The sequence below is a fragment of the Narcine bancroftii genome, chromosome 2 (assembly GCF_036971445.1).
Source record: "Narcine bancroftii isolate sNarBan1 chromosome 2, sNarBan1.hap1, whole genome shotgun sequence".
Classification (NCBI taxonomy): Eukaryota; Metazoa; Chordata; class Chondrichthyes; order Torpediniformes; family Narcinidae; genus Narcine; species Narcine bancroftii.
In genome coordinates, this window is record NC_091470.1 from 165,330,339 (window position 1) to 165,350,108 (window position 19,770).

A 19,770-nucleotide genomic window follows, 5' to 3' on the forward strand; every position below is an offset into this window, starting at 1 on the left:
GTGGAGGAGCCATAGTTGGTGCAGCTGCCACACAGCCCCAGTGATCTGGAGTTCAATCCCGAACTCGGTTGCTGACCCCTGTGGAATTTTCACGGTCTCACTGGATGGGCAAATTTCCCCGAGCACTCCCGCTTCCTCCGATAGACCAAACGCATCCTGGTGGGTTGAGTTAGTGGGTGGTACAAGAGTCGGGGTAAAGGGCAGCGGGGAACTGACGGGCAAGTGAGAGAAAGTAGGAGGTGAATCTCAAGTTAAGACAACCCGACAAAACAGTGTTCTCTGGTCCCCACTGCAAAACACACAATACAACCAGACCTAACACACATACAGACAGGTGATGCATACGTAGGCCGAGTACTCATATGTAGAAATAAACAGTTTCGTGAAAATGAGAGTCTCGGGTGGTCAGTGTGAGGAGTTCCTTGGGTCATTCAGCATTCTCACTGCTCGTGGGAAGAAGCTGTCCCCCTGCTTGGTGGCGCTGGCTCTGTTTCCCTTCTCCGACGGGAGTAGCTGAAAGAGGCTGTGGGCGGGGTGGAAGAGATCTTCAATGATTTTGCGTGCCCTCTTCAGACAACAATCCCAGTAGGTCGTGTGGATTTGCAAGGGAGATGGAGTCCAGTGACTCTAAATGGGGGATCAGGATGGACGAAAGCAATGCAGTCGGCACGGACTTAATACGCTGTACGTCTTCCTCCAGTGAGACAAGAAAGAAAATAACGTGTACTTGCCTTGTCCACCAAAATCGGAAGATGGGCCACCTGCTTTTATTTATATAGAGAGGCAGCCGACTCAAAGGGACTCTTCCTTTGCTGGTTGCAACCTCTATATATCCAAGTGAAACACATTTTAGGTATCTCTGAGTAGATACAGTGCAATATTGGATGTCGCTAGTAAATAGAGGCATAAGCTCTTCTTTTACCTGCATTATATGAAGGCACATGAATTTTGCCACATTAGTTGCTTTGACTGAAAGTTTAATGAAGCCCAAACACTTAACAACAACTTGCGCCTAAAGTTACATCCACTGTACCTCTGGGAAAATGTGTTACATCTCTTGGGTCCATAGTGGATGCAATTAGCAAAAGAAGGAGTCCCTTTGTGTAAGTTACCTTTCTTTGTGAAAAGTAAATAGATTGCCAGGTCAGAAAGATGCAGGAGTGAGAAAGCCTTCTACGTAGCTGGATGCCGCTTCTTTCAGAATTTCCACATGGCAAAAAACAAAAAGAGCAATGATGGCCGTGAAAGCAATTGTGTTCAGTAATGTTTTGGGCACTACCAGTCGCATTTCAAAGGCAAGAGAAGGAAGCCCCTTCCTCAGTCATACTGGTCCAATGCTACTATATTGTCCAATGAGATGTCTCCGATCTGGACCGGGGTGATGTTGGCTTCAATCAATTACTGCGGCAAATCTAGATTTGTGCGCAATTCGACTGCAGGCTGATTTTCCACCTGGTCAGAGGTGTTCCTGTGGATATTGATGAAGACAGGAGTGAGTGTTAAAAGGTACCCCCTCCTGAATGTAATTTGAAGTTCTGGCTTGGTTTCAGGAATCATTTCAGTTCGGCGACCCCACCCCTTCACTGACGCTTCTGTCCAGGGCCTTGTGCTGTCCAACCAAGACCACCCGTAAATTGGAGGAGCAACACCCAACTTTCCGTCCGGGGCCCTCTCCAACCTGATGGCATGAACGCGTCGACTTCTCGGATTTCTGCTAACCTACTCCCCGCTTTCCCTCTCTTCCCCATCGCTCCGTCTTCTCTCCTCCAGGTCTCCACCCACCCCCCCCTTCTCTCTCCATTCACAGCGATCTTGCCCTACCCCTGCTTGATGGTGGACCCTCCCTCCCTCATCCACCTATTACCTCCTGGTTGTGGGACAGTGCTCCTCTAAATGCCCCTCTCACCATTTAGCTGCCTACATTTTGATCATACCTTGATGGAAGGATTCAAGCCCAAAATGTTGTTTATGTGCCTTTATTGTGGTTTTCCCGAAGTATATAGTTTGACCAGCTCTAGCAGCATGTTTTTATTTCACTTAATTATTCACTGGATTAGAAGAGGAGATTGATGAGAAACGCAAAGAGTTGCTAAGGGAGAAAAAGGCTGGATCTGAATTGCTCACAATGCCATTTGTGCTGTTCCCAAACAGATCAGAATTCCCAGTGCTCAGACTGGACTGAATGTGAACTCTGAGACTGTTCACATTTAAAACTGGAGGAAACAGCAAATCGCTGTATGACCATATGCACGATCACGAGAGCACGTTGGCAACGCCATCACTTGCAGAGTGAATGAAGAAAAATATACTGTAACGCTGAAATGCCATTATTCACCTTGAAAAAGGAGTAGAACAAGGCACAGTTTGTATTTTCAATTTAATAGAAAACACAGAATAAATATATAATTTAAACAGGGATTAAAAGGTTAAGTAGAAATCCAGAACTGTTACGGTAGAAGGTATAAATTAAACCTGCCACTAATTTAGATCTGGCACCACTTCTGATTAGTCTAGGAGAATAACCTTTTCTTCTGAAAACACATGGCTGTTGTCAGACACCAGAGCTTCAGAGCACTATGCAAATCTTTACTGACAGTAAAAATAAACAGCAATCATTTTAATTTTACACATCAAAAAGGAGCCACATGCAAGAGACCTTGTAACCTTGTGACTCATTTTATGACCATGTGCAAGCTTCCCGGTATTTTGATGACATTTTCTGAAGCAAAAAGATTAAATACAGATCTTTACTGAGCTCAGAAAATTCAAATCCAATAAATGAACATTCCAAAGTTCTGACTGACTGGATTAAATGAAAAGCCCGTGATTTTCCCTCTTGTGCAAGTTTTTCTGGGCTCTTCGTAAATTCAGAGCTTTGCATCAGGATGCGCAATACCAATGAATTAACTACTGATTGAGAAGGCTGAAACGAGCAAGGCTACTGGCCACCATGAGGTCAACCTTCTACAAGAACTCCACTGAGAGCACCCTGGCCAGATGCATCACAGTGTGGTACAGCTGCTGCAGAGAAGTGGACTGGACGTCAATCCACAGGACGAAAGACCCTGCAGAGGAGAGTGAAGCCAGTGGAAAAGATCATTGGGGGCTCTCTTCCTATCATGAAGGACATCTACAACACTCGATGCGGGTGAAAGGACCCTCACGTAAATTGTTCTCCCTTCTGCCATCTGGTAGGAGGTACCGTAGCACTCAGGCCTTTACATCCAGATTGAGCAACAATTTTTTCCCCCAAGCCATTAAGCTCCTGTACTCCTAGAACATATGTGGATAGTATACAAATACAAGTCTTAATATTTTAATATTTCAGTTTAACTTCTATTCCAACATATTTATGTAAATCTGCTCCATGGTCCAGGAGAAACACTATCTCACCTTTACCGTGCGAGCATGGTATGAACGATAAATAAAGTGACTTGACTGAAAGAATCACTGGAGTCTCCCTCCACCCCCATCAACATGATCTACCACCAAGATCATTGTCTGAAGAGGGTGCACAAAAATCACTGAGGACTCCTTTCATCCTGCACACTATCTTTCAACTGCTCCCATTAGGGAAGAGATCCAGGAGGATCAGAGCCAGCACCACCAGGATGAGGAACAGCTTCTTCCCACGGCCAGTGAGAACGCTGAACGACCAAAGGAACGGCTCACACTGACCACCCGAGACTCTCATACTTGCAAAACTATATTTATTTATTTGTTATATGAATACTTGTCCTGCACATTTATCATTTGTCTGTGTGTTTGCACCGAGGACCGCAGAATGTTGGTTCTTCAGGTTGCACTTGTGTAATCAGCTAACAATAAACTTGAGTTAAATAACCTACATTCAATGATTGAAGGTACCATTATGGCACCAGTATAATGCTGCCATTCAACGGCCTGCCACCCTCCCTCTCCCCCGCTTGCTGGTTTGCCCTCCCTCCCTTATCCTGCCTGTGAGACAGTGCTCCTCCCCCTGACCTTCCCCCCACCATTTCTTTCAGGTACCTGCCTACATTTTGCTCATACCTTGATGAAGGGCTGAGATGTTAGTTATGTATCTTTATCTTTGCTACACTGTTAGACCTGCTGAGTCTCCAGCACTGTGTATTTACTTCACTCACGATGTCTGCAGACTTTTGTGTTTTACTTCAGAAGTTGCTAACTCAGTTACCTTCCCTCCTAAATGAACAGTCCTAAATAATAAGTGAGAACTCACTGAGATGTTAACAAGATGGTTTCCATGTCATTCTATTCCACTTTCTGATCTAACCCACAATTTTAAATGCATTATTATACAATATAGTTTAACTTGATATTAGGAAACCTCATATCATTACATTGTCTTCTAATAATAGTGCATTTAACAAAACTATAAACATAAATAGATTAGCGTAGCAGTTAGTGCAATGTTGTTATAGTGCCAGCGATCGCCAGTTTCGAATCCCACACTGTAAGGCATGTGTACATATGCCTGCTCAGGTTTTCTCCAGGGGCTCTGGTTTCTTCCTACCTTTCAAAAATGTACCCTGGGGTTGGAAGTTAATTGGGTGTAATTGTCTGCATGGGCCTGTTACCATGCCTAAATTTAATCTGAGAAGTCGCCTTCAACTCTGAACATTATTCTGTAAAATTCCCAATTCCTTGGCTTTAAAGCATCCCCATTCAATAAGATCATCCTATTTTCATGGGTTCCATGGCACAAATGTACAAAGAAAATGATTTCTGTTCAAAGTTCTGAGAAAAGAATACTGCATCCTTGCAGGTTGTATCTGTAATAAGGAAGGCATATGGAATGTTAGCATTTATGTTCAGAACAGAAAAGCAAGGAAGTAATGCTGATAACCATGACCATATTTATAGCATAGTATGGAGCCGCATGGATAAGGAAGGATGATCTTGTGTAGGAGAGAATGATATTGGAAATGAGAAAGATAACATTTGATAGTTTCTGGTCATGTATTTGCTGAAGTTCAGAAGGATGTGATAGGAGGAATCTCATTGAATATTGCAAGTCCAGGATAGAGTGGATGTGGAGATGCTTCCAAACGAGGACCAGGGTGCACAGCCTTAGAATAAAAGGACTCCCCTTTAGAACAGAAACGATGTGGAATTTCTTCAACCAGAGGGTGGTGAATCTGTGGAATTCATTGCCAAAGACACCCGTGGAGGCCAAGTCATTGGCAGATTTAAAGCAGAGGTTGACACGTTCTCTGATTAGTTAGGATGTCAAAGGTTATAGGGAGAAGGCATGAGAATGGAGCTGAGAAGAAAAATACAGCAGCCATGCTTCGACTGGCGGAGCAGGTTTGATGGACTAAAATGGCTTTGTTCTGCTCCTACATCTTATGGTTTGGAACAAAAACAAAATTTTCATCCAGAACGCAAAACGTTCAAAGCTCCCACCAGTATCTAAGGGGAACAGAACATTTGTAAAGCTGTGAAGCTGATCAACCTGTATTTGATAACTTGCACTCGTTTTACTGTGAAGCAGAGAGCACCATTGACGACCTTTTGTGAAGGCTTTTTGACACGAGGTCTTCAATGCTGCCAAGGCATTCTCTGGTTGAGACGGATGTCATTTCCCCCCGCCTCCCACACAGGACAATCATGGAATAAATGGTCCTGAGAGCTGGAAACAGCCTGTGAGGCACGCCAAATCACCGAGCGGATCACAAGATCACTTGTGTGGGGAAAGGAGGAAATGAATGAGACAAGTGCACATTCCTGATGGGAACTGAGCCACTGACAACCCAATGTAAATATTTTGCTGATAGCAATCGAGCGTTAAGAGGACATTAGAAAATGCTTCATGGCTTTCAGGCTTTGAGACATTAAAATCTAAATGATAAAATGTCAGAAGGGGGGGAGGAAAAAAATAAAGGAATAGGGCAAAGGCTGTGGGTGCATTTCCTAAACTAATTATCTGCTGTCGGTAAAAATATTTCCTTTTTCTTTAAAAAAAAACAATTATATAAAAATAAATCAGTATGTTTAAAAAAAATCAGAGCAAACGATCAGGTTAAATATGTTTCAGCAATGGAATGAAATCTTTCTCCCCCTCACACGAGTTCCTCATAACATACAAAATGGGTTTTGCTTTCGACACACAAGCCAAAAGTCTGTTACGACTTTCAGTCAATTCCATTTTCATAACAGGGAAATATAATATTTTTCTAGGTTTGCATTTGTGATTCTGTTCATTTTCAAATAAAAAAAATGTGAAACCAATGGCACAGAATCCAGAATTCTCTCCCTTAACTTTCCATTCAAGTTTTGAAATCCACACTAACCTTCTTTTAATAAAAATGCGAATTACAAATTTCAAATGATCTGAAAGTTACAACATTCCTACACACAGTGACTGCAGTAATGATTACAGTTCCTTCCTCTGAATCCTAAGAATGCTGTTTGTTGAAGGGTAATGTCATATGGATCAGGACCATAGTAAACAAAGACACCTTAAGCTAGAGTGCTATTATTTCAAGGTTCAATTTATTATCAATAGTGTCATATGAGATGTAATTTCTTTTTGCAGGCTACAAGGCAGATTTGCCACCGGCAGGAATTGCCTAAGTGCCTCTGACAGTCAGAGAGAGAGAGAAGCAAAAGAGAGCTCCCCCCACACCCCCCCACCCACCACCACCCCAAACCTGAGTCACTGTGTGTCCGTAGATTCGCCTCCAGCACTTCCACAGCCATACAGAGTCCAGTCCAAACCAGTGGCGACCCGAGCTCCAGATCCGAACCTCCAACACGGTCAAGAACCCTTTAGCGACCTCAGCACATCCTCGCATCCCGGTCCTGACACCTGGCACCCCTCCAGCCAGTTCAAGCCAGTCTCCAGCAGTCCGCAGCCCGGTGCGAGTCTCCTGTCAGTGGTCTCCAGCAGCCCACGGCTTCCACGGGTTCCTCGCCTCAAGTCACCAGCAGCCCGCTACATGTATTGGTCCCCCAGCCGCAGAGCCCCCTCACTGGTCCTCCGCCGTGGTCACCGTCCCTGCGGGCTATCTCCTCCACTTCACGTGATCTTCCCGTCCTTCAGTGCCCTGCTCCAGTCCACCACTTCCCTGGAAACTACAGCCGCTCGTGGCTGGTGCCAATTAATGCGTCGACATCTTGGGCGCAGACCCGCGGTCATGAGATTTGAACTAAAAACACCGTTGGTTCCCTCAATGGGCTGTGCAAAACCGGTGCGGAGCCAACGGCAGTCGACTGGGCAGCTGGACCCCACGGGAGTGCTGTATTTCTGCTCCCCGTGAGTCCTCACCAGCACTGCCATCTTTCATTAAATTTAAGTACAGGAAAAACTTAACCACAGATTGCTGGTTGCTTCGAAAACTCCGGCCATTTAAACTCGTGACCAAATAAAACATGCAGCCCCGTATGTTTTGAAGTGTGGGAGGAAACCCAGGGAAAACCAATACAGGTCATAGGAGAACGGGCAAACTCCACACAGACAGCGCCAGATTAGAATCCGAATCACTGGCGGTGTAAGAGCATCGCAGTCACCGCGCTGTCCAAAGTACATCTTTTTCACTTTACAAGGATTTTCCAAATCAATTTATTTTAATAATGTGGCGAATCCGTCTGGCTTATGGTAGACGAGAGGCAATTTTGTGTAATATTACACCTGTTTAAGCATAACAATAAAGGAATCTTTTTGCAGACTGCTTTGAAGTAGAATTTCTGAATTTTATACTATTCTTAAAATGGAAAGAGAAGAATTTGGAGTCAATGGAAATGTTTGACTTTCATTTTGAATTTAGACATACAGCATGGTAACAGACCCTTTAAGCCCATGAGCCCATGCTGCTCAATTACACCCAAATGACCTACGACCCCTGCCCGCACTGAAGGGTGCAAGGAAACCGGAGCACCTGGAGGAAACCCACGCAAGCATAGCGGGCTTCGTATCTGTATTTTTTTTTAACCTCAGAAATACGGCCCTTAATTATATTTAATGCAAAGTCATAAGGTTGTTGAGGACACACTATAATGTCGGGACTTTAGTTCAGAGAAACACCTTGTAAGTGGGGAAGACTGGAAGGTTTGAACATCGGTTAACACTCTTCCTTCTTGCTCTGATCTTTACATTAATTATTGATTGTGCAGTTTTTCCCCCCACTACCAACAAGTGGTCATTCTGACTGGTGCGTCGGAAGAAGAATCTCAGGTTTTTATGTGATGTGGTGCCGTGTAGTCTGACAATATATCCGAAATCTGATTTCTAAAACAAATTGAAAATTGAAAAAAAAAGGAGTATTAACTCACCCTGATGCAAATGAACATATTTCTCTGTACCCAAGCAAAATGTCATCCTGCTTTAAGCGAAGCACACATACTTCCTCTCCTTTGACAAAACTTTACTGAAAAAGACCAAGAGTTCTGGACACTCCGGAAATAAAAGGATACCGGACGAACGCAGGATTAACGCAAAAATTCAGTCAAACCTACAGTCATGGCCTAGCTGCCTTATTCCCAGCTCTGTTTCTGGTCGCAGTGTTAGCCCCTGAATGCTTGGTATAAACACCAACACTGCAAACCCATCTCTGGGTTGGGATGCTAGTTTTAAATTGGCAATCAGCTCTGGTCCTGAAATTTATAATGTATTCAATGAGAATAATAATGCACAATTTAGTCCAACAAAGTTTGTTAGGTAAAAACATCATGAGCTGGGAATGTAGAGGGAGTCACCCAGTGCTGGGCCGTAACAAGATGCAGTTGTGACCTTGTACTCTCAAGATAAGAGTGGGGATGACAAATTGATGTGCAGGAGGCTAGCAGAGAGGGACAGCAACAGTTTATTCATTGGACAATGTCATGGTATGATAATTTACTAAGTACGTATCCTAAGGTATATAAAAAACACCATTTGCTGATAACGGCAGAATGCGCCTTCTCCAACTAACACTGTTAGTTGCAAGTGTTACAATCCGGCAATAAAGAACAAAGGACCTTGATTTCGACTCAGTCTGGTGTTTGACTCACTCATTCATGAACAAAGCAGACCTAACAAGTTGAAGGCTGTGGAACACCTTCTAATTCTGTAAATGGAGCCCTGAAGTACAAAAAAATGGACTTCTGTGAAACACCATTCAAAGTAGTTATGCATTTTAAGTTATGATGTGATAATTTTGTTCTGACAGTTTTGAACTGCCACTCAATAAAAGGGATACAGTCTCTTGAAAAGGTACGCCGTTATGCTAAATTCACCAAGAGTTGACTGCAGTGGAAGCATTGAAATAGCTAAAGTCTAATTTTAACATTCAAAATATTTTAATGAACAGGCTATAAAGGAAAGTGGTTATTTACATTCCACTGTTCCTTTTAGTGTAGGTTTATATTAGAAATACTTTAATTCACTGCCAAATCAAACCACCTTAATAAAGTCTCTTTTGGGACACGCTAACCTTACTGCATGTCAGCACCCCACACAGAAGATTTTTTTTTTAAAATCACACTCTTAAAATATCTCCTATCACAAGAAAGATACATTTCCATTATTATTCTGTCAGTTCCTCAAATATTGTAATTTTCCAGTGAAACTTCATCTAATGTTGAAATTACAGAATGTCTTGCTACCATCCATCAGTCCCAAAAAAGGTGCATGGTTACGGGCAACCATTGCCATTGTCTACTCCCTTCAGAGTCCTTGAAAAATTAAAAATAATCACAAGGTTTAAAAAATGCTAATTGCAGTTATAATCATACCGGTCAGACAACAGAAAGGACCAACGTAAAAGGGATAGCTTTTAAACCTGAATAACTCCATCATGTTCTGCACCTTGACCAGTCCTGATGAAGGGCTCTATCAGCCTCTATCCTCAAAGACACACCACTCATGCCATGTGCTTATAAGCCCTCTTTCCTTCTCAGCCTCTATACTCAAAGATTCGCACCACTCAGGCCATCCCCTCTTCACTTTGCTACTTATCAGAAAAAAGGTACAGGAGCCTAAAGACGAGCACTCAACGGCCCAAAGATAGCTTCTTCCCCGCTGTCATCAGATTCCTGAATAATCAATGAACCAAAGACACTGCCTTACTTTTCGTGCACTGATATTTTAATTTTTTTAATAGTAATGTCGTGAGATGGTCATGATATGAAATAATTTTACCTATTTCCTCAACCATGAGGTATTTAGCTAATCTGATTGTGTGTACTTAAATATAGCATAGTGCAATGGAACCTTCTGGCCCACAAGCCCCCAAATACTCCAATTAATCTAAACCTCTGTACATTTTTGAAGGGTGGGAGGAAACCAGAGCACCCAGAGGAAACCCACGCAGACACAGGGAGAGCGTACAAACTCCTTACAGACAGCGTTGAATTCGAACTTGAGTCGCATGTGCTGCAAAGGCATATGCTAACTGTGCCGTCCAATTTAGGAATGTGGGTATCTAGAGATGAGACTTTTATGTAGAAAGAAGGCATGGTAAGAGGGGGAAGCAAGAGGCTTTGGTCAAGGAATGAGAGTGACAGAGAGACCAGGACACGACAGGTGGACTGATGTGCACTGGAGCCAATTTCCCACCTAGACATTTGGAAATGTCCTGGCACTGCTCCAGGCCAGTGACTAGAGAGCCGGCAGCCAATAATATCAAGCGCCAGCTTTGAAAGGACATAAATCTGCAGATCTGCTTTGTGGAGTGGGGAGAGGAAGCGTTTGTTGCAAGCCCTACAAGTGCTATCCACATCTTTTTATTCCTCCCCATTCTGCGTCACTCTTAATTCTCCCCACTCACTTTCTTCTCTCAATACCTCTCCCCTCATTTTTACCTTCTTACAGTGGTCTTCCACCTCTCTAGGAAGCAATTGCTCTTGCTCTCCACTCTTTTTTCTTTGGTTTGGCTTCGCGGACGAAGATTTATGGAGGGGTATGTCCACGTCTGCTGCAGTCTCGTTGGTGACTGACAAGTCCGATGCGGGACAGGAAGGCATGGTTGCAGCGGTTGCAAGAGAAAATTGATTGGTTGGGGTTGGGTGTTGGGTTTTTCCTCCTTTGTCTTTTGTCAGTGAGGTGAGCTCTGCGGTCTTCTTCAAAGGAGGTTGCTGCCCGCCGAACTGTGAGGCGACAAGATGTGCGGTTTGAGGCGATATCTGCCCACTGGCGGTGGTCAATGTGGCAGGCACCAAGAGATTTCTTTAAGCAGTCCTTGTACCTCTTCTTTGGTGCACCTCTGTCTCGGTGGCCAGTGGAGAGCTCGCCATATAACACGATCTTGGGAAGGCGATGGTCCTCCATTCTGGAGACGTGACCCACCCAGCGCAGTTGGGTCTTCAGCAGCATGGCAGATGACTCTGCCATCTCAAGTACTTCGATGTTGGTGATTAAGTCAATCCAATGAATGTTGAGGATGGAGCGGAGACAACGCTGATGGAAGCGTTCTAGGAGCCATAGGTCATGCCGGTAGAGGACCCATGATTCGGAGCCGAACAGGAGAGTGGGTATGACAACGGCTCTGTACATGCTGATCTTTGTGTGTTTCTTCGGGTGGTTGTTTTTCCAGACTCTTTTGTGTAGTCTTCCAAAGGAGCTATTTGCCTTGGCGAGTCTGTTGTCTATCTCATTGTCGATCCTTGCATCCGATGAAATGGTGCAGCGAGATAGGAAAACTGGTTGACCGTTTTGAGTTTTGTGTGCCTGATGGAGATGTGGGGGGGGCTGGTAGTCATGGTGGGGAGCTGGCTGATGGAGGACCTCAGTTTTCTTCAGGCTGACTTCCAGGCCAAACATTTTGGTAGTTTCCGCAAAACAAGACATCATGCGCTGGAGAGCTGGCTCTGAATGGGCAACTAAAGCGGTATCCACTAGATCCTCAACTAATACCGCCTGCAGGAAGTGGTGGGGACCATATATGCAAAAAAAATGCGCCGATTTACTATTGCAGCTAAACAACTTCCCAAATTGCCTTTGTAATTAAAATGATTGTAAATGAGAAAATTTCTCCATATGGAGTATGGGACAAGCTGCCAGATGAGGTGGTGAATACGGGCTCAATTTTAACATTTAAGAAAATTTGGAAAGGTACACTGATAGAAGGGGAATGGAAGGATATGGAAATGCATGTAGCTCAGCAGGACTGGACAGAATATTAATCTGGCACAGACTAGAAGGCCAAAGGGCCTGTTGTACCATTCTATATGAAGTATCTTCAAAGATTATAAATTTAACTTGTGCATACCACAAGTGAAATCATTTTATTCATTCATGTAGTTGCTAAAACAATATTCCGCCAATGCTATTGATTCATTTCTCAAATTCAGAATGACGTACCGCGCAATTAATCTCCTTTCGTCCTGAAAGCACAGATTCTTCAGTGATATATCGGCCAGTTCTTTTTTTCGGCGCTCTAATGACCGCTAGGTTCTCAACGGAGATTCTTGCAGCCCAACCAAGTTTTACTGTTGCCGGCTTGTTTCACGCCGAGACCAATGAGCGACGTTTCTGACATTTTCTCTCCTGCGCCTCCCAGATGAAAAGGTCTGCGAGGGGAGCCCCAAAAACAAATTCAGGGTATTTCTGGTCTGTTCATATGTCATGAATGCTGCCTCCAATACATAAAAATAACCTTTTTTTTTTACCCTGAAGGCACACAAGCAGAATTTAACCTGTGTGATATTTTGCACAAATGATACATTGAGGGTAAAGAATGAGTGTATTTTTTTCAAACCCAAATCCATAAAGCATCCTGTGTTTCTCAGGCATTTAATTTGGAACCTATCCATTAGAAACGCAGGTCACCAGACCCCCAAGCTAGTTGTTCATTTAATAATAAAATAATGATGCTCCAAAGAAGTCTGTCTCTGCGCAGTAGTACAACTACATACAAAAGGAGTGCACAGCATAAAGCAAAATGCCTATTTAAATTAATAAAGACATCAGGAACATGTTTTCAATGATTTCCTGTGCTGAGGCCAATTACATGTCAGTGATATGTGATCAGTGAATATCTAAGCTACAAGATTATTTTTTCCATTCTATCATCATTTTAAAGAATGTCAAATTCCGCTATTGCAACGAAGCACCAAAGTGTGAACAGCTAAGCTTCTGCCAAAAAGATTTGACAATCCAATGAACATTTCTCTTGTTTATATTCAACAAAACACATGCTGCGTGTGCTAATTAGACTCGCACGACATACCACAAAGAGTCTGCCTCAAACTATCAGCTACCCTCTGCATCAAGGTACAAAGCGCAACTTCTCAGCAAAAATTTGCTGGAAATCATCTCAAATCACGGTCAGATTTCACTGTGCCTTTGGCACTATCCTTCTGGTTCCGGGATCTGGGTTTAAATTCAGAACAAGCTGACAGAATAAAAGTTTTCTTCATCTGGGATTCCAAGGGCTCAAAGCAAGAGTAATTGCTGGATTGTTTCCAGGATTGAAAGATGGTCAGACTAATGAAGCTAATCAGCATGGATCTGCTTGGATAGAGGGAGAGATGGGGAGAGAGAGGAATGGGGAGGGAGAAAAAAAAGTTGGAGAGAGAGAGAGAGAAATCTCAGTTGGTTAGTTTTTGATAAAACAGCTAAATTTATTAATGGAATACCACAAGAATGGAAAGAGTACAATTTGAAGGAGTTATGTCCCACTGAGAAGCAGAAGCCTGGGAGACACCCTGCAGGAAAGGTGCCCAAAGCAATGGACCAGCAAGCGCTCAGCGACTGTCGGCTTCTGGGATCCGGCCTGTTGGAATCTGGTGTTGGAACCAGAGGGTGCCAAGGGAGAGAAGGGGTCCTGAAGAGGGCTGACGAACTGAAAGCTTCCTGACTGGATCAGAGGTTTGGATCTGGGAGCTCAGGAGGATAGCGCTATGGGTTTCAGGCAGGTAAATGGATTGTAGGTCAACAGGTCATCTGTGACATTACTGAATGGCAGAGGATTGAGCAACCCTTTTGTCTACTGCTACAACAAATTTTTGAAGACATGTTTTGAGTTCTGAGTTCAGCCTATTCTAAACCCTTGTCGTTAATCACAAGAAGAAGGGGGTAGTTAATGTGCTTCTTCTGAAATAGGGGAAAACGAAGAACTCTGTGGTAACCTGGAAGAAGAGGTAATCTTTGGGAAAACCCATAAAGGGACAGTTTCTTCGGCAAGACACTGAAGTGGCTGATTGAAGGAGATCAGTTTGCGTGAGTCTAATGAACAATGAAACCTCTCTTTGAAATCAACAAAGACCTTCCAATGAGTTAAAGCACCAGGGCCTGGTGAAGATCATAAATGTTAAATTCTGTGCACAGTATGGGAAATTGCCTGATAGCAGCACACATGGAGAAGTGAAAAGTGGATGACTGGACAGTGAAACAGAGAACTTTCCTGAACACATGCACATTACATACACATGCACTTAGAATTAGAAGGGGGTTAAGTGTAATATGTTAAATATTGATATTATTATGTATGAAGAAAATTAAAGACATTTTTATTTAAGAATTTCTGTTGCTGCTGGTTTTTGGACTCCTCTGGGCTCGTAACACTTCTGTCATGTTGTTAGCTCCAGGGCTTGGGAGAAAATATTACACAGTGCCCAGCATAATATTTAGGCTAGACACATTTTTTTTTTCTTTGCCCCTGTGCGTCACAATTTTAAATTTCTAATCAAACAATTTACGTGATTTAAAGTGCACTTTCCATATTATATTAAAGACTATTTTGTAAACATTTTGGTTTGACCGTGTAGAAATTAAAGCACTTCTTATATAGTCCCCTCATTTCAGGGCACCATAATATCTGGGACATAGCAATGGCACATATATAAAAGTAGTTATGTTTAGTATTTTGTTACATATCCCTTACATACAATGACTGCTAGAAGTCTGTGATTAATGGACATCACCAGGTGCTGAGTATCTTCTTTGCCAGGCCTCTACTGCAGCCATCTTCAGCTCCTGCTTCTTTCAGGGCTTGTCCCCTTAAGTTTTCTCTTCACCATATACAAGGCATGTTCACTTGGATTTAGACTTGGTCATTCAAGAATTTTCCAGTTTTTAAGCTTTGAAGGAAAAAAAAAACCTCCTTAGTTGCTTCAGCAGTATGTTTGGGATCAGTGTTTTGCTGTGGGATGGAATGCCATCTAATGAGTTTGGAGGCATTCGCTTGAACTTGAGCAGATAAGATGCTTCTATACACCTCAGAATTTATTTTGCTACTGTCGTCAGCAGTTCCATCAGTAAAGATAAGTGCACCAGTACCTGTAGCTGCCATAACACCCCCACATTTCACAAATGCTTTGGATCTTGGAAAGTTCTTCACGCCTCCACACTTGCCATCGCTCTTGATATAGGTTCATCTTGGTAAGACCTTTTTCCAGAATTCTGAAGGCTCTTTTAAATACTTCTTGGCAAACTATAATCTGGCCATCCTGTTTCTGTGGCTATCTAGTGATTTGGATCTTACAGCGTAGCCTCTGTATTTCTGTTCATAAAGCCTTCTGTGGACAGCAGTCATTGACACATCCACACCTGCCTCCTGATCTGTCGGCATTTGGAGATTTTTCTGATGAGAATTCTTGTCATCAGCCTTCCTGTCCCTTTGTGATTACTGAGTTCACTGGTATGCTCTTTTTTTCTTTATGATGCTTCAAACATTTTAAATTTGGTAATATAAAATGTTGATAATCCTAAGATTTGGGGGACATCTCTTACTGTTTTATACTTCTTTTCAGACTCGATGACTTCTTTGACTTACGTTGGCACAACTCTGTTCCTCGTTTTGAAAAATGGCAACTATGGACTGCAAATGTGAACAAAAACTGAGAAGCAAGCCAAGCTCTCTTATACATGCACTAATGAAGCAATTAAACCCCTGTGAAGCAATGTTCTCTCTAACTTTTGATAATCAGTGTGCCCAAAAATCTTGTTGTGGCCATTTTCTTCCTGTGACAAAAGTACGTGGGCACTAAATGCTTGTGCAAATGTAAACTTGAAATTGTTTCAAGATAATTTTGGCATAGCCTATCTCACATGGCCAATAAAATTGTATTACTTGTGTTGTATTGAAAACTGCTAACCTATTTAGTTAAGATTTTATTCTATACTTTGAACTACTTTGTTCAGTTTGTTTAAAAACCGACTAATTAGTTAACAGAAAGTTATCTAAGAGATAATTTTCAATATGTATAATTACTATTATTTACAACATTATTTTAGGTTCACTAACCTTTTGTGCGCATGTTAATTTCCTTTTTGCACTGGTTGCAACATGTGTGTGCGTGCACATAAGCACACAGCTTTGAGGGAACAGTGCTGTGAAGCTATAAGTCCCAAACTTTATGGTGTTCTAAAATGAGGGGACTTTGTATAAAAAGTGCTATAATTTCTACATGGTCAAACCAAAGTGTAAACATGTGACCTTTAATAAAATCTGGAATGTGCACTTCAATTACATAGGAATTGATTGATCACAAATTTAAATGTGTGGAGCACGGGGGCAAATAAAGGAAAAGGTTTACGGGTGGTCTTGGTTTGACAGCACGAGGTCAAAGACAGATGCGTCGGCACGGGAGTGCGGCGCAGAACTGAAATGGTTGGTATCACGTGAATCCTGAAGGTTACTGCATTTCTGACTCAGACGAAGAATGGCTCAATATTAAAGATGGCTTCTTGGAATGTCGTTATCACATGACATCACTGCTGGCTTCTTTAGTCTCATTTTCTTCAGAAAGATAAATCAACAATGAGTCTTCTGGTTACACAAGTGCTTCTCCTTGCCAATCATTCATCGTCTTACGTTTTAATGCTCTGAAGTAGCAGTCAACTGTCTTTTTGAGCAAACAGGCTTCCAATTGAACAATGATAACAGTTTATTTACATCTGGACACAAGGAGACACGCTGTCTCTCAAAATGGTGTTCTCTGTGTGTGTTTTTCCCCCTGTTTCCAAACCCACAAAATAACTTTACTAAAAGTAATATATTTATAAATTAAAGATTAATAACAACATGATTGTGCAACAATAGACTGATATCTCATCACTAAATTAGTTCCTTTGTGCATTTGCATCGAAATATTTCCACAAATTAGAACACATTTATGCATGAGATTTATTATAAACTGTTCTCAAAAATACAGATTCAGCAAATTACTGGCCAACCGTGATTATTTATTACTTCTTTCCATACTCATATTTCTTTTCTCTTGTGTGATAATTATGTTCAAATTATTGCCTGTGGGCATTGTCAGTGTGTTTTATATTCTTGGGAATCTCCGGCATACAAGAATTGCATCTATCTGCACGTTGAACTTGTGAACATGACAATAAACTTTTTGCCCCATTTAAACTATTTTTGTTATTGAGATACTGCATGGTTACAAGTTCTTACTGCCCAACAAGTCTGTGCTGCCCAATTACACCCATGTGACCAATTAACCTACGGACCTGGGAGGAAACCAGAGCACCCGGAGGAAACTAACAGGAACCTGGGGTCATTAAACCCACTATAGGCCCTTCGGCCCATGATGCTGAGCTGATCTAAATACACTTACCCCCCAAAAAACGAAATCCTCCTGACCTTATAGCCCTCCATTTTATTTCATCCATATGCCTATTAAAGAGTTCCTTAAATGCCCCTATTTGTTCTAGCATCCCTGGCTGTGCATTTCAGACACCCACAAATCTGTTTTTTTTTAAAATACATACAGCCGACTTTCCCCCAAAGTTTTCTCCCTTCACTTTGTACAGATGTCCTCTGATGTTTGTTACTCGAACCCTGGGGATAAAACGTGCCGGCTGCTTACCTACCTTATCTATGCCTTTATTAAGTCGCCTCCTCCTTCTCTCCAAAGGGAAAAGCCCTCGCTCTGCTAACCTAATCATGAGGCATATTTTCCAATCCAGGCAACATCCTGGTAAATCTCCATAGTTTCTACATTGTTCCTGTAATGAGGTGACCAGAATTGAACACAACATTCTAAGTGTGGGCTCACCGGAGATTTATCGAGCTGCAACATGATCTCATGACTCCTGAACTCAATCCCTTGACTAGTGAAGCCCAGCATTAACACCATATTTAGCACCTTAATTTGTTTTGTTATCACTTCAAAAAAACTCAATTAGGCTCATGAAGCACAACCTTCCCCTCACAAAGCCATGCTGACCATAATTAGAAGACTAAATGCTTCTAAATCCTGTCTAGAAGAACCTTCTCCAATAGTTGACCCACCCCTGAAGTAAGACTTACTGGTGTATATAGTTCCCAGGATTTTCCCCATTATGTTTTATTAAACAAAGCGACTGCATTTGCCATTGTCCAATCCTCCAGCTCCTCTCCTGTGGTGAAGGAGGATACAAAGATCATTGCCAACGCCCCAGCAATCTCTTCCCTCTCTTCCCACAGCAATCTCATTCGGTCCCAGCAATTTATCAATCCTAACATTTTAAACAAGATCCAGAGCTTCCTCTTCCTTAATGCCAACGTGATCCATCCTCATCTTGACCAAATTTCCTTCCTCAAAGTATTCTATTAGGACTTCCCCAGCCCTCTCTGCCTCCAGGTACATGTTGTGTCCTTTTCCTCAAGTGGCCATACCTCGTCACCCTTCTGTTTTTCATGTATGCCTTAGGGCTTTCCTTAATCCGATTTGCCAAGGCCTTCTCATGCCCCACTTGATGTCTCCCATTCTTTCTGGCCACCATGTAATTCCCATGAGCCCTTCTTTTTTTTTCCTTCTTAAACATAATGCATTTTCCTTCTTCCTCTTAACTAGCTACACCAACTTTTTTTTTGTCAACCACAGTTCCCTTTTCCTACCATCTTTTCCCCATCTCAGTGGAACCCTGCACAACTGGTGCCTAAACATCCTACACATTATTTCTGAGCTCTCCATTGAGAACATCTGTTTCCAATTTCCTCTCCTTAATTCGTACCTCATACCATCATAATCAGCTTCAATTAAACACCAGCATTTTGTCTGATTTTATCCTTGTTCAGAGTTATGCAGAAGTTAGGATGTGGTCACTATTACTGGAATGCTCCCCAACTGAGAGGCCTGTCACCTGACCAGGTTCATTACCCAGTACTGGATCCAGTATCACCTCTCCTCTAGCGGGCTATGTCAGGAATCCATTCTCGACACACCTGTCAAATTCTGCCCCATCTATTCCTCTTGAAGTATGGGGGTGCCAGTCAATATTTGGAGTGTTGAAGTCTCTCATAACAACAAACTTGTTATTTCTACACCATTCCAAAATGAGCTTATTTATCTATTCCTCAGTGTTCCAAGGCCTATTAGGGAAGGGGGCTATCAACTACTCCCAGCACAATGATTGCTCCCTTCCTATTTTGGACTCACCCACATCTCTGTAGACCAGTGGTTCAACTTTTTTCTTTCCACTCACATACCACTTTAAGTATTCCCTATGCCATCGGTGCTCTGTGTTTAGGAAGAGATTACTTAAGGTGGTATGTGGGTGGAAAGAAAAAGTTGGAAAACCACTGCTTTAATCGTACCCAATTGACTCGTTATGCGCACTGTTTCATAACTCCAAAGGAAATGGGTCAATGACAATTTTTCTCAAGCAAATTATTTCTGTAACAATTGGGTCCAGAGCAGTGATTCTCAACCTTCCCATTGACCTCATCCAATATTATGGATAATTAACCACCCCTCCCCCAGGTTTACAGATAAAACCTCTGTCTGGGGTGACTTTTACCAAGCAGGAATAAGGAGACACTTTTAAGAGAGTCACCCCAATGGCGAGTGGCATCAACCTGGGCAATGCCATTACTGATTCACACAACTTTATTCAAACAGCTGCTACGA

General features: G+C 42.5%; 1 protein-coding gene across 7 annotated transcripts in view; it reads right to left on the reverse strand.

Annotated features, from left to right (window-relative positions):
• Positions 1 to 19,770, reverse strand: part of mtor (mechanistic target of rapamycin kinase) — a 275,568-nt gene that overhangs the window by 68,682 nt on the left and 187,116 nt on the right. The gene's annotated exons all lie outside the window — the stretch shown is intronic.